Consider the following 15,652-nt stretch of genomic DNA (forward strand, 5'->3'; position numbering starts at 1 on the left):
TAAATCGAATATTTCGATAAAGAACATCATTTAATATTTTAAATGTTAATTATTGTAATATTTTAATATTTAATAAGAATTTATTGTGATTAGACGGACAAGATTTAATATATACGAAAAACTAAGCAGACTGATGAATGTTCATCACATAATTCAGCAGGTAAACAGCTGAAATTACGCGTATGAACCTATTTCGAACTTAAATATCTAATATGCTAATGTGGCCGTCTTTCTTGGCGTTAGTTAAGGCAGACGTAATCTGGCCACGTACACACTAAGGCACGGACTGTTATTCGCGGCGTGTACAAGCCATATTACAGAATCCCATGGAAATAGCGTAACAGCATGACACCCCCCCCCCAAAAAAAAACCCACGATTATTCTCCACTCTACTACAAAGCGATAACTTATACGTGTTATTAAAAGACATGTTTAAACAAGAAAGTCAGATAAGAACTTCAACGCGTTTTAAAGCCCTTCCCTTGCAATAGCGAAACTCAAAAACTTACATAATCTTGTAACAAATGAGAGGTAACATATCTTCGTACAAGATTATCCGATAGTACACACAACCAACAAATGATATGTGAATAACTTCAAAGATTTGCAATGCAGTAACGTCTGTATTCCTAACAAAAGGACAGGCCTATAATTATGAGCTCTCACTAATTCCAGATCAAATGTTCAAATAAAACATATATTACATAATTATTCCATCATTAAAAAGTACGTCCGACAACTTCCTGACCTTCAAAGTACGCAGGTTATAAAGTCGTGATGTTACCCTCCGAACCTAAAGCTCGTCTGAGCAATATTTAGAAATTCAGTTCCTACCTCAAAGAAAACAACACGCCTACTAACAAAGATAACATGCCAAACGCTGTTCAAGAAAAATATCACTTAATTCTACGAACCACAAAATGCATAATTTGGCTGGCATTTCCTCTAAACCTCTGTAGCAGAGGCCTGAGTATAGTTTTGAAGTTTCGCGACCCTTCATTCACTTTTCACTGGCCCCTCAGAAGAAATTTGTTCGCCAGAAACAAACTACTGCTAAAATTTAAGGCACAGTAGCAAATTAGACCGGAACATTGCAAGGTAGATCAGTGTAAAAAGAAGAGTATAAAACCGGAAAGAAACGTTAACATTCTTAGGTGCACCGACGAACAAAGAGGTAGAAAAATCATTCCATCTCCGTCTGAGCCTTTTATCGTCACATTTTTTGTAAACACAAAACACATTCCAATGACGTCACATACCGGTATGTTCGTGAATGAGGTATGGAGTTTTCAATAAAACATTTATAAGTCGACAGTATGAACGAATTTCTACTTTCGATATTCGAATGACCCTCCCCTGCCTTGTACTTGCACCTTCTTTATTTTATTCCCAAATTCGTGAATGACTCGATCAGATTCGTGTGTCGCCGAACTTCAATATCACGCCAAAGATTGCGTCTTCATTCTTAACCAACGGCTAAAACTTAAAGACGATGGATGAATGGTCAGTTTATGATCACTTCTTCGTGATTAAGAGGTCATTGCTGACCAAAGAAATTTCCCGCCTTCTGTGAAAGCAAATTATTTGTCAACCACGTTGACAACGGAACCTGTCCTGACAACTAGAATCAAACCCACGCCCTCCCGCTCTAATTTCTTAACATTCATTTAATATTATCCATCCACATGTATCTAGTTCTACCACAGTCTCTCTTACTCTCTCTCTCTCTCTCCCTCCGGGTTTTTTAGTGTTCTGTCTGACGACAGGTCCATATGAACAGGATCCTTCCATCCTTTTCTCGGACTGGGACCTGTTCATATACGTTCTTGGCAGATGATCCAGAAGTGGTTTGCCATTGCCTTCTTCTGTGTGTGAATGGAGTAATTGTTGGGATGCCACGGAGGAAAACTCCATGTTGCCTAGACCACGGCCTTGCCCAACACAAGTTATAAATTCGGGCACCGCCGAGAATCGAACCCGAGACCCCAGGATTACAAGGCCAGCGTTCTAACCGCTAGAGTATAATGCCACAAAATTCTCTCTCATGCGCGCTGATACGACCTGACACTCTATTAATGTCTGGTAAAGACTACAAATTATGGAATTCCTCGTTATGAATTCAAATATAATGCGTTCAATTAAAGTATCTTCAGGCCATATTGTTAACATATCCAGACTATACCAATGAGGCACGTCAATCTTGGGGCCAAACCTCAATAAACATTCGTGCAAAGATGACACAGACTTCCTCTGCAAGTACGAAGAATTCGCAAACACAAACTATGCGTTAACATAGTAAAATTAACTGCAAAAGAACTTGTGGGAAACGCCTATCCCAATCACACAGGAAATTACGTCAACCTGCGTATTTTTTTTTTTTTGCCTACAACGAAATCGACCGGTCCCAACAGGAAATAAAAAGAAACCTTAACCGGATCGACTTAACCCGGTTTTCCAGAAATTTCAAGATCTGAAATGTCAAACCGCATACGAATTTTTAAGAGTAATATAAATTATTTCAACATCTTCACGAGTGTGACCGAAATTTGGGAAACTTTATACGTAGTTATTACTAAACGTTCTACAGACTTTGTACACACGTCCCTGTAGTACGAAACTAATCGACGACTTTCGTGACGCAAACCTTTATCGGATATACTCAACATAACTCAACGTCAAGCCCAAAAGATAACTACGAGAAGGAAATCTAAATGGACAATGTAATCTTTAACCTGCAGAGTGAAGAGTTAGGATACGACCAAGGAGATACTGCAACGAGGAATTAAAGACGAAACACGTATCAAGCTGCCTCCTAGTCAGTCAAGACTAAAATATGGCGATTCAACTATCAGCAAAATACTGTAAGCTAAGCAACCAAGTAAATATTGAACACGACATAAACATTAATTTCGTTATAGTAAAGGAGTCGGTGGTCCATATGGCCCATATTTAGGCCTGTAATGTCAAGATAAATTACCACCATCTCTCGTATAAATAATGTCCTCGGGACCTAATAAATCGTCCAGTATGAAAAACACACGACCGATAAATCATGTGTCCGTATGTCGTTTATGTTGACGAGCGTCGAAAACTGAAAATGTGCAACTTTCCCCATTATCGAGACCTATTACGTATAACACATTCTGAACAGCAGGTTCAGGTAACATAATTACACAGCCAGTATCGTTCTGATTTGCTTATTTCGGTACAATAATTGAGAAATTACATCATTTGGAACGCACGTGCTCAACTAATATAGCCGGTGTCACGTCGGCCTAAGGTAATAACCATGCCCTGCCACACTTGGGTGTGACCATTTTCCAGATGATTTCATCTCCAGATGGTTTACGTTTTCACATTCCTGGTGAAAGTGGCCGTCAGGTCATCCTCTAACCAGTTATGACTAATGTGGCCCAATGACATATTTCTAGCCGGTTGTTGGGGAAAAAAACACAGGCCTTCACAGAAAGAAATAAGGTATCAATTCCTCATCTATGTTTGGTTAGATGAAAGTGTTTGTGACGGGTGGGATTTTCTCTAACGAGGGTCTGTCTCACAGAACATTTTTGTGTGCCACTACAAGTCACGACATTTTGGAGTCGTGGAGTCGGGCTGAAGGCATGTTCGCCAGACTGACTGCCTTCTCGGTATTACGTAACTGAGTTTCTGCAAGGTACCAAGGCTCGGCCACAGAACCAAATAAAATATTCTACGGTTGCACAGTGTCATTTGACAGTCATTAAGGCTTTGACCGGGATGTTCTTTTGTTAAATCTTATGTGGTACTGCCTGATTCGACTTCTAATGGTTAAGTGAAGTGTTTTCTTCGCGGTACGGTCTGGATTCGTAAATATTATGAAGACGAGCTTCGGCTTCAAAGGGTTAACCAGCTGATTTTCGTAATGGTGAGGTGTAGTGTTTTCTTCGCGGTACGGACTGAATTCATAAATAATTTTCAGACGATCTTCGGTTTCAAAGGGTTAATGCATCAATACTAGAACTGCAACACTTCAATTCCTAGTAAAAATACACGACGCACTACATAAAAAACACCGAAAATTGTCCTATACATATATAATCGGTAAACACTTGTCTGAAAGCTTTCGGATCATGAACACAACCAAGTCTGAGGTTTAAAAGTTGTGACGTATCCAAAAAAAAGGCGCGCTATCTCAGTGGTGTAGCGGGCAATTCTTTGATTCAAATGATCAAATCAATATTAGAGCCGAATCTGGTCTAAATATTTAAAAATTAATTTCCTAACTCAAAACACAACGCGCGTTCATTACAAAAGATCAATTTGTCAATTCTATTTACGGTAATAAAAGCTGTTTATCCTGAAAATACTATACGATTACGCACAAAAAAATTATGTACCTAAAAATAACGTAATTTATGGTTTTAACGTACTGCAGCTTAAAACATTCCAACATTGAAAGATGAACCTCTGCATATTCCGTATGATATTCAGACATCCGCTCCATGGAGTTACTTAGTAATGTGGTCCTTAAAATTGCCCAAGCTAAGCCCAAAATCAAAATTCTTTGACAAAATTAAGTCCATACACAGTTTAATCAGAATATATCCGGTAATATGTTCCCTAACGGACGGACATCAGGACCATTCACGGTTTCTGAAATTACTTTCCAAAAGTACGCAACAACGAATTTCGACCGGGAAAAAAAATAACATGGCGAAACTCAAATTCTGAATGTTCGCAGATCAAGAAAGGAATTACGGCAACCAATGTGGCATTTCACGTCGCAACGAAGGCAGACCTAAAATGGGGCACAAGCCATGAGTAACGTGCCCTGACATGATAACCTACAAGTACGATTACGTTCCTGGGCGATGATTTCGTGGACCAGTCTCCATCTAAAGTCGGATAACACGCTGCAACTGAGCTAACAGCTGCCCGCCCTGTTACAGGAAACACTCGACGCCAAGAGAGAGAGGCCATGCCAGGTCCTCGATGAGTCAGGCACGTAGCAATCTCTCTCTACCAGCCAGCATGTTAATTCCTTAAAAGGCTATAAAAGTGACTGACTGTACTCGGTAGTTGAAAGTAATATCTAAGCACTACGATGATTTCATACAACGAGAAACAACGTTTAACCCTATCTTCCACGCGTCTGTTAAGGTAAACAAACTGCACACAGCTTTGTCCCCCTCTCCTACATAATGTTCACGTTTTCCAGAATGACTCATTCGACCACGAGGCTATTTGCGTTGATGTCCTAATACGTTTACAATGGAGAACCGTTTCTCCTTGTACTTGATAACGAAGCAATAATACAACAAAATACCAACCTCAGTAAACCTACATAAATTATTTATTCGTTTCTACCTGTCTCTGCGTTTCTGGCATTGTTGCTATTATTATTATTATTATTTAGTGTTCTGTCTGACGACAGGTCCATATGAACAGGATCCTTCCATCCTTTTCTCGGACTGGGACCTGTTCATATACGTTCTTGGCAGATGATCCAGAAGTGGTTTGCCATTGCCTTCTTCTGTGTGTGAATGGAGTAATTGTTTGGATGCCACGGAGGAAAACTCCGTGTTGCCTAGACCACGGCCTTGCCCAACACAAGTTATAAATTCGGGCACCGCCGGGAATCGAACCCGAGACCCCAGGATTACAAGGCCAGCGTTCTAACCGCTAGACCACCTCATCTTATTATTATTTAGTGTTCTGTCTGACGACAGGTCCATATGAACAGGATCCTTCCATCCTTTTCTCGGACTGGGACCTGTTCATATACGTTCTTGGCAGATGATCCAGAAGTGGTTTGCCACTGCCTTCTTCTGTGTGTGAAGGGAGTAATTGTTGGGATGCCACGGAGGAAAACTCCGTGTTGCCTAGACCACGGCCTTGCCCAACACAAGTTATAAATTCGGGCACCGCCGGGAATCGAACCCGAGACCCCAGGATTACAAGGCCAGCGTTCTAACCGCGATCATAATTAGTTTTTCAGTGTAAAAGCTGCACAGCTGTCTCGTTAATCAGCATCCACTTCATTGATAAAGATCGATAAACAATATACAACTAAGCACTGGGGCCTTCCTCAATTTCTTTCGGTCAACGACGTAACCAAACGTAAATACGAAAAGTCATCTAAAATCATTCAAAAGAAAAGGCTAGACTACGTCATTATTATGAAGGGATTACTCATTTTTTATCTGTCAGTGGTAACGTAAGGCACGGATGCTTCAAAGACAATGACACCTCACGCAGAAGACCGAGATTCGACTCCTCTACCTTATTCGACGAACGTTCGCGTTACATCAGATATTTCAGTCTTGTACTGGCTGTTGAAATAAGTCAAAACGTCTTCTCGTTCTTGGCGTGTACCCGAGACGTTACTAGATTCACGACAAATTCCTTGACAAGACGCAAAAGAGTAAAGATCATAATCGGATTACAGAGAAAACTGGCATTGAAGTACTTCATTTGCCACAAAGTAAAACAGCGAGTGTCACTGAATTTGTGCCATAAACCATCCAGAGAGACGACAGAAGAATCCTTGCTTGGTATATTCAGTCAAAGCAAGCACAGAGCAATACAACCGAGCGCTGTTTTCTACCAGTTTATCAAAACGGAAACATGTGACGTCATCTCCAGTAACGCAAACTAGAAACAGATGAACTGAATTGAAAACACAGCAACGCCTCTCCAACCGCGATATTTGATTTCACATACGCGCGGTTTTTAATTTGGTAATACGAAAAACAAGGCAGTAGCGGAAACCTAAACTGATTTTCTGGTTCCCGATTACTAATGCTACCTTTTCATATTAAATGTCTGTATTGGTCCTGCTAACAGCGGTTTTGGAAATCATGATTTCTGAAAATACCATAAATAAGCCCACCAATCGCGTATTCCTTAGAAAATGTCGTACTGTTCTCTCTTAAAACATCAGCTTAAAAGATACCAAAAAATCACCCAGCTCCACTGTCGTCATTTAAAATTTCTAAATTTTCTACAGAGTTGCGTACAGTCTGTCCTATAAGAACTGCCGAACAATTCAAAAGTTTCTCCACGCTCGTAAATAAAAAATCTGCTACTGAAAATGTCATTTTCAATACTGTTCTTATCGAAACAACACTTAATACATCTGTCTTTTCAGCGCTTATCAACACAAGGAAAGATATAAGATAGATACTTATCAGTTTCTCATGAAGTCACGCACAAGCCAGACTTATTCTTCAACTCTTATTTAAAATCCCCCTCGTCCCTGTTTTCTTTTAAAAAAAACTAAGCATACAAACAAGAAATAAACAAGAGTTGAAAGATTCCGATCAAAGTCAGAAACAGAACTGCGTCAGCACGGCTCAATGAAAACTGAACTCATTCATCACGGTGGAAACAGCTGGAGACTTGGGTAGGGTCATCAGAAGTGAATATTTTTGGAACAGACACAATAAATAGTACGTCAAGCCGATACTCAACCGCAAATTTCAGTTGCGAGAGGTATCATTTCAACGCCTCTGTACCACAATTAAGACGAATTACATTACCTCAGTCAACAAAAACTTGCCCAAATCGAGTTTCAGAAGGGCCTGGCGGAAAAGACGTTCAAATCCAGAGCCGAGGAATGTCCACATGATCACGTGGAAACGCTAAACACGTCCGAATCATTCACGTAATTGAAATACAGTGCTCTGTATCGAGTCTACTTTCCCGCACGGGCGAACTGAAAGTCTGTGCTACGTACAGACAAATCATTTTTAGATGAGGCTACTTACAATCGGTCTTCAACATACATTCCTAAAACCCATCATGTTTCTTTCAAGTACAAACTATTTTTTTTTTAAATATTACTTAGATACCTTCGATGTCAGAGCGTTAAAATAAACAGTCTAATGACGTAGACTATGTCCAACAATCTCGACTTCCTAAAAAATGCCTCTGCTCCATGGAAATAGTTAGTTGGCTTCTAGAAACACCAGTATCCTCGAATCAGTTTCCATGTTTATTATAGTTTTTGATATCAACCGGAAGACGCTAGGCGCATTACTCGCCAAAATACTCCCACGTCCATTAGGACACCATCCAAAGCAAACTTGGATAGCCCTGATTAACACGTCTTCAGTAACACAAGGGAACTAACAAACTGACGCGGCAGCTTCTAATTACAGGACTAATTCAACCTCAAATCGTCAACCGGTAAATCAAAAATCTTCGCAGATCTTCATATAACGAATTCTAGACGACGATTACAATGGAAAAGCTTGAACATGTTGATATAATGGTCTTCTATAGACCTGAAGATGAAGGCAGTATGCTCCTCCTAAACGGTGGTACCTACCTACGAGTCCCACACGGCACTTAAACCCAGACAAATACCAACGACTTTACAGATGTGAAAACCTCAGATACAGCCAAGGCATTCTAAATACAACATCTCTGTTGTTCTGTGCGACACCAGATTTCCATCACAGTATATCAACGATGTTCGTGGGTGGGCGAATCGATGAAAGTGGTCCAACAACTGACGTGTATATTCGGCGATAAATAGTGCCTTGCTAAATACACGATTGTCCGCTGAGGACGCATATGAAATTCCCCAGAAGCTCCCATAACATATTCGACTCATAAAAAAAATCTTGATTATTGGTCTAGCGGTTAGAACGCTGGCCTTGTAATCCTGGGGTCTTGGGTTCGATTCCCGGCGGTGCCCCAATTTATAACTTGTGTTGGGCAAGGCCGTGGTCTAGGCAACACGGAGTTTTCCTCCGTGGTATCCCAACAATTACTCCATTCACACACAGAAGAAGGCAATGGCAAACCACTTCTGGATCATCTGCCAAGAACGTATATGAACAGGTCCCAGTCCGAGAAAAGGATGGAAGGATCCTGTTCATATGGACCTGTCGTCAGACAGAACACTATTTAAAAAATATAAATAAATAAATAAATTCTTTCCACCGCAGCATCAAATATTCGCCTAGCCGAATACAGACCCGCCCGTCACATCCAATTTACAGTCCTATCCTCCCATCTAGGAAGTGCAGACAACTCGTTCGGTACAATAACTAGGCGACTGGGACTTTTCTCTCCGTCACAGTGTCTTAAGGCAACCAACCTCCTATCCCCGGCTGCAACGATACCTTCGCGTGAAGGTCACCAGTGAGGGCTCACCTCCATCTAATGCCAAGGTTAAGAATGAACTAAATAGACCGGCCTCCACTCCCCCATACGTCCTCATCGCGTGTGCTTAATGAAGCACAAAGCAAACTTTAAACCTCAATATCTACAAATCCTTCTCCTAAATCAGTGGTATTAAACCTGGGGTACGCGTACCCCCGGGGGTAAGCGAAGACATCTCAAGGGGTACGTGAAATTTAAAAAAATATATATTATTTTATGATAAACACTGAATAATGAGTAATGTAATTTATTTAATTTATTTTAGATGTAGATTATATACTATGTATAACTTGGATTATACACCAACTTTGGGGGTACAAAGTTGAAGAGAAATTATATCTGGGGGTACGTGAAATTTTAAAAAAAAAATTATTTTATGATAAACACTGAATAATGAGTAATGTAATTTAATTTAATTTATTTTAGATGTAGATTATATACTATGTATAACTTGAATTATACACCAACAACTCTGGGGGTACAAAGTTGAAGAGAAATTATATCTGGGGGGTATGCGAACAAAAAAGGTTGAATACCACTGTCCTAAATGACCCTTCCCTGTAAGATTTCCCAACAAACATTCCGTATCTTAACCTAAAAGTGAATTTTAAGCCTCAATGTAGACGCAGAGCAATGGACTGTAATGGAAGAATATGCCATTCATCGTCGTTGGAAAATTTTCGCTTTGTTAGCACGTTCTCTTATTCGTCACTATTTCTGTGAACTTAGAATCGCTTTAGATTCACGTTCAATATGATTTGCGTAACCAGACCGATGTAATACTCAGTAATACTGTGTCTGCAGAAAACGAGGCAATGTTAAAATGATCCCAAGTTACCACACAGCGGTCTTCCAGGTAGAGGTTTTGACAGAACGATAACCCCTCACCTTAAAATAAAAGTTACGGAAAATTACAGAGGACCTTGGACACGTCCTAAACAGAAAAAAAAACGCAATTAGCCTTGGAGGAAAACTTCACGAACTCTTACACCAAATATTATCAGGGCGATCAACAAAAATAATACGGGCGGCATGCAGAAGGCATTGGAAGGAGAAGAATTGTTTACAAAATTTTGATCAGAAAACATCAAGGTGAGATACGTACACAGGCTGGAGAATAATATTAAGGTGTATTTTAACTAAAGTAATGACTGTGAACTGGATTAATCTGGCAGATGATAAGGGTCCAAGGGTGAATTCTTGCTAAGGCAGGGTTTTCCATAAGAAGCTAAGCGAATATCAGGTTCTCAAGGACAACCTACTCCTTGTAGTTAGGTTATTTCCATAACACAATTTTACTGCCCGGAAAAAAAAGAACCCTGGTAACACCAATCTTGATTACTCTACCTAGAATACAATGCAAGCAACTGTTATCGAAGTACATTTTCTCGGAACTACAAGCATACCAGTAGTTACCGTCGACCAAACTATTATGACGTCAGCATAGGAACTCAACGCTTCAGATAAACAGCCTCCATATTCATCCAACGAGTACTCAGCTGCATTTCTTATTCCGGGGATGTCAAAAATAGAAATTATTCACTACAAGTATGGTCCTCCAAAACAGTCAATCAATCACTCCACCTTAATCTCAATGTTCACGATAGCCCATTCGTCGGAAGACCAAAAAATCTTTTACCGAAGAATGTGATTCTGCATAATGCAAATGTGCTTACCCGCACAAAAATTTCGGTGAAGCAATTTCTTGCCAAAAACAGTTTCGGCAGAGGGTTTCATTTCAAATCATTTGCAGACAGACACTCAAGAGGAATGGTTCAACCGCACTGGAAGAACTTTCAGACATTATTTCCAGCAACGTTGCCAGGAATGATGAAGACTTTGGAATGCGCGTATAGTTAGAAGAAGGGTACTTTGAAGGTGGTCACATTCATTAAAGGTGTGTAAACGCGTGTCAGTTCTTGTATAAACACGTTTCCAAGCGCCTGAAGTGACGATATCTGTAAGAAATACGCACGAATCCATGATCGCGTTACGTAGTTTCGTAAAAATATACAAACAATACCTCCGCTAAACGTCACCCCGCGTGGCTCTATTCCAATTCGGGAGGCAACAGCTTCCGAGAAAACTCTTAGGTGCACGTTATTACAAACAGAGGAAAGTAACACGCGGCTTCGAAATGCCAGGCGTGCTAACTTTAAATCAGGGATTGCCAACCTTTGTCAGAACTCGGGCCACAACCACCCTTAATCAATCCTCGGGCCGTAAGATTACACATTCGGGGAAATTTATTGAGACGCCAAATCATTTCGTTAAACACGCTATAATACTAAATCACATCTACTACTGCAAACAGGTTCACATAATACTCTATAACTTTGTACAAAGTTAAGCTTTCGCGTCGACCGAAGTTGATGAAAGACTCTCGGGTAACAAGCCTCAGGTGGCTGAATGGTGAAAGAACCATTTCTTCCGCCAACGTTTCGAGTGCCATCTCTGCTCTCATCCTCAGGGCAGCTACGAAACGAAACTGGTCCTATGTTCTAAGAAATACGTGGGTCGCACAAATCCCTGCTTTGTTTACTAAAAAACCAATGACCAGTATCAAGTCCACCTGTTATACAGACAGATAAGTCAGAGACTTGGCCCAGGCTTGAACTGGCATGCAATACGTGTTGTGTAGACGGTCAAAGCCACTGACTCAAGACATTCCGACCATGCCTATTTTTTTTTTATTATCTTGAATGTGTCCGTTGTATTAGCCACTGGCTGTTGGAGCGATTGAGAACAAAAGGTACCTGTTCCGTCTCGACTAACCAATGTTTTGAATAAGACCTACGACTGCACACAATTTGCAACCAGGACACAGCCACAAGGAATATCAAACATGCTTCAATAAAAAAGTTAACGCTAGAACCACGTCACGCGAAGGCCGTTCCCACTAAATATAGCGGAGAAGGCAAGGGTCTGAACGTCCAACCTTTCCCTCTCTACAAAAAAACAACACTCCTACACAGAAACAAATCTTTCGTGACAACTTAAAATCCTGTTAAACTGTTAATCATACAAAGCGTACCATTCTAGACGAAACCCAGTAATAATCACGTGCTATGGTACAAAAATGAAATACAAAAGCAGTTCCACTATCTTCTAATAGACTCCTAAAATCTGTGCAGATGCAAACATGCTGTATTCAGGGTCAGAGGTTGTTCATTCTCGAATATTACTTCGCATTAAAATCGTTCGATGCTGATCGCGAGTCATTCAGAAAAGCGTACAGAATAAGACAATAACACTTACTAGTAACGAAATTTACGGCAAAGTGTCTGTGAACTGCTTAAATAACGGTCATATCGATTTCAAGTACTGCATCAACTGCAAAAACGAGCTACGACTGCAATTCGATGTTGCAATATTGCCATTTAACGTTGTGAACAGATTCATGTGTAGTAGTTAAAAGTTGCGTTTTAAATGAAACGCCCTGTATTTCGCAACTCTCAAGTCTTCTGGAATGTTCCGCTGGTATTTCAGGAGACTGCAGAATTCGCTCATAATAGCGTTAGCAATAAACGAGGCATAAAAATGGCCACTTCTAAACATTTTCACATATCGATAAAACAACACTACGCAAATAGCTTATAATATATAAAAACGGGAACACTACGTAATTATCGTGCATTACGTAAAATGCATTGTTTATTTCTGTTTAACGTGGGTCAGATTTTATTAGGATCAAAGGTTTAAAAATACTATAACCCGACGCAGTTTTGAGAAAATGGCAACGGTAAATGACGCATTCTCGTACCTTCTCGTTGCGAACGTGTTCAGAAAGCTGGCAGCAAGGAATTTATTCTCAACATGGTCTCTGGAAAAAGTTATTCCATTCATGACTATTGCATTAAAAAGTTAAGTCCAATTCCGGTGGATACTTAAATTAGCTTCATGGCTATCTGAAATGTGTTTTCTTAGACACATTAAATAGAAAGGAATTTTCGAAGTTCGTTAAGTGAAGAAACATGCAAACATCATCTAAAACCCGACGACAAAATCCCAGTCTCGTCGTCACCAATAAATATGCAAATATGCGTATAATTTTATAAATTTTACATAATTGAATTTGAAACATTAGGCTTACACCGATCTCATTACATATTCGATTAATTTAATTAATCAAAAATGTTTCATGTATATTTTAATGAGGCCAGGTTAATATCGTAATTTATTTATTTATGCAATCAGTAACGAAGACACGTGACAGTGTCCATTTCTCTTGTATTTTGGATCATAATTCAGTACGCATACGAAAAATTTGTTCGTTATGGTCTACAGTTAATTTATTATATTACTGCATGTAGCCATCGCAACGCCGTCCCTAAAACAATGCACAGTGTCTAGCCTGAAACGCCACTGCGTATGTCCACATGAATGACGGATGAAGAGCCCCAAGGGTCCCCGAACAGCAGGTAATTCTAGATGACAAGTGATTGCAGGTCGATACAAACTCAGACATGCGGAGACCAATCATGTCCACCTGGACGTGATTACACTAGTCAAAGCATTTGTTTCATAATCAGGCTTCGACTAACCCGATGATATCTTGGTTTCCCTCAGTTCCTCTTCAAGGTAATCTCAAGATATATTAAGACTGACATCTTAATCTTTCTCAAATAAACTAATCTTTTGTTACATCCTACGTATTTATCTCCAACACCCTGGTGCCCTCGAAAGGGTTTTTGCGGTGAACGCGAGAATTTTAGAATCTTCATAAGTAGTTTTAATTCGTTTAATTTTCCAAAACATTATCACACACTAACTCTTGGGCCAGTAAGTACAGCAGATTAAAGTGCATAACTGTAATCTAAATATGTAAATTCCCAGCTTTTCCTCAGCAGTCACACAGTGATTATAAGCCACACCAAAAAGGATGGTTATCTCTGGTTTTGGGGCATACTCCCATATGAAAATAATTGAACTGGTAATCAATAAGGCATTAAACAAATTTCAGTAGTCCCATACTCGTACTTCCATAAAATAACAGCATTCTATCATTTCTCAACTGTTCCCATTAAACCTTCGAACAAGTTAGACACAGACTGTACCATCAATGCGCAATAAGCAGTAATCAAATACAAAAGTATGAGATATAATGTTCTTAAACAAACTCTTCGATGCAAACTGACCCCAATAACGTCGATAATTGTGTAATTCACTCGATTAAAATGAAAGGCGAATTGCATCACAAACAACGTTCAAAGCAGAATAATTTATTCCCGCCAGATAAAAAAAAACTTGAATGTTGTGTCTGTTTTATAGTATGTATTTTTTTTGTATGCGTTGTAAATAATTACATGCCCTTCAAATGTCCATAAATTTGCAGACGATTTGAAGGGCGTGTAATTATATTTATTTCTAACACACACGAAAAACTTACTTACGAACTTCCGCGACTACACGCGAAAAAAAAACTTCTATGTTATGTGACCGTTTTGTAGAACGTAAGAGTTTGGTGTGTGTTATAAATAAATAATTACAGGCCCTTCAAATCATCCTCTAATTTATCGCCATTCTATAGTCTTGATGGTGTTGCTATTTCAAATAATTCCATGGTGATTTTGCTGGTTAAATTATATTCGGAAGCTAACACAACACAAAAGAATTGAAGGACGCCTTAAAGTAGGCAACTTACATGACCGGGAACACGTGCTGGAACCAACTGCTATCGTTTATCCTAGTGGTATTCAACCTTTTTTTGTTCGCGTACCCCCAGATATAATTTCTCTTCAACTTTGTACCCCCAAAGTTGTTGGTGTATAATTCAAGTTATACGTAGTATATAATCTACATCTAAATTAAATAAATTACATTACTGATTATTCAGTGTTTATCATAAAATATATATTTTTTAAAAAATTTCACGTGCCCCCTAAGATGTCTTCGCGTACCCCAGGTTGAATACCACTGGTTTGTCCAACTGTTAACGCTCCCTGTTATTCCTCCTTGGTACTCCCTTCGCAATTTACCATAACTACCAGCTTCTGAAGAATACTGCTCCATTTAATTACGTAAGATGGTGGCATAAATCTAATGACTTGAATTAGAAACTGTTTTCATGTGACAAGATGGCCTAAATCCGACCTGCAGTCTTCCCCGACTTGAACGAGGGCTTTGTGAACGGAACAGCATTAGAAGCCTCGTTCTATTACTTACCTGTCACATCAACGTGGCGAGCTAGAAGTGCTCCAAAAAGCCATTAAAGTGAACACCACGACTTTGAGGAGCAGAATGTCACATGCATATGTTCGGCGTGCCAGATACAGGCTTCGTTAACTTATGAGAGCTGGTTGGCTTGCTGCTAAATTTCTAACTGCAATAACAGGGCAATGTCAACGAGTTCCAAGAGTCTCAAGACACGCCCCTTGTCAAGCAAAATCAAACGATGTATTCTGAAGTTTGTGACGCTGACCACTCACCCCCATCTAGTGCGACTATGAGCTATATACATCCTCTCACTCCGCCCAAGCGCCTAAATGACGTATGTGAC

The 15,652-nt window shown here is 39.7% G+C and overlaps 1 protein-coding gene across 5 annotated transcripts in view; it reads right to left on the reverse strand.

The window, feature by feature from the left end:
- The window catches only part of zip (myosin heavy chain 10), a 69,588-nt gene that overhangs the window by 49,838 nt on the left and 4,098 nt on the right, over positions 1-15,652 (reverse strand). The gene's annotated exons all lie outside the window — the stretch shown is intronic.

Source organism: Zootermopsis nevadensis, unplaced genomic scaffold, assembly GCF_977971745.1.
Source record: "Zootermopsis nevadensis isolate Lab colony 2312 unplaced genomic scaffold, Znev_1.0 Znev_ptg000016l, whole genome shotgun sequence".
Classification (NCBI taxonomy): domain Eukaryota; kingdom Metazoa; phylum Arthropoda; class Insecta; order Blattodea; family Termopsidae; genus Zootermopsis; species Zootermopsis nevadensis.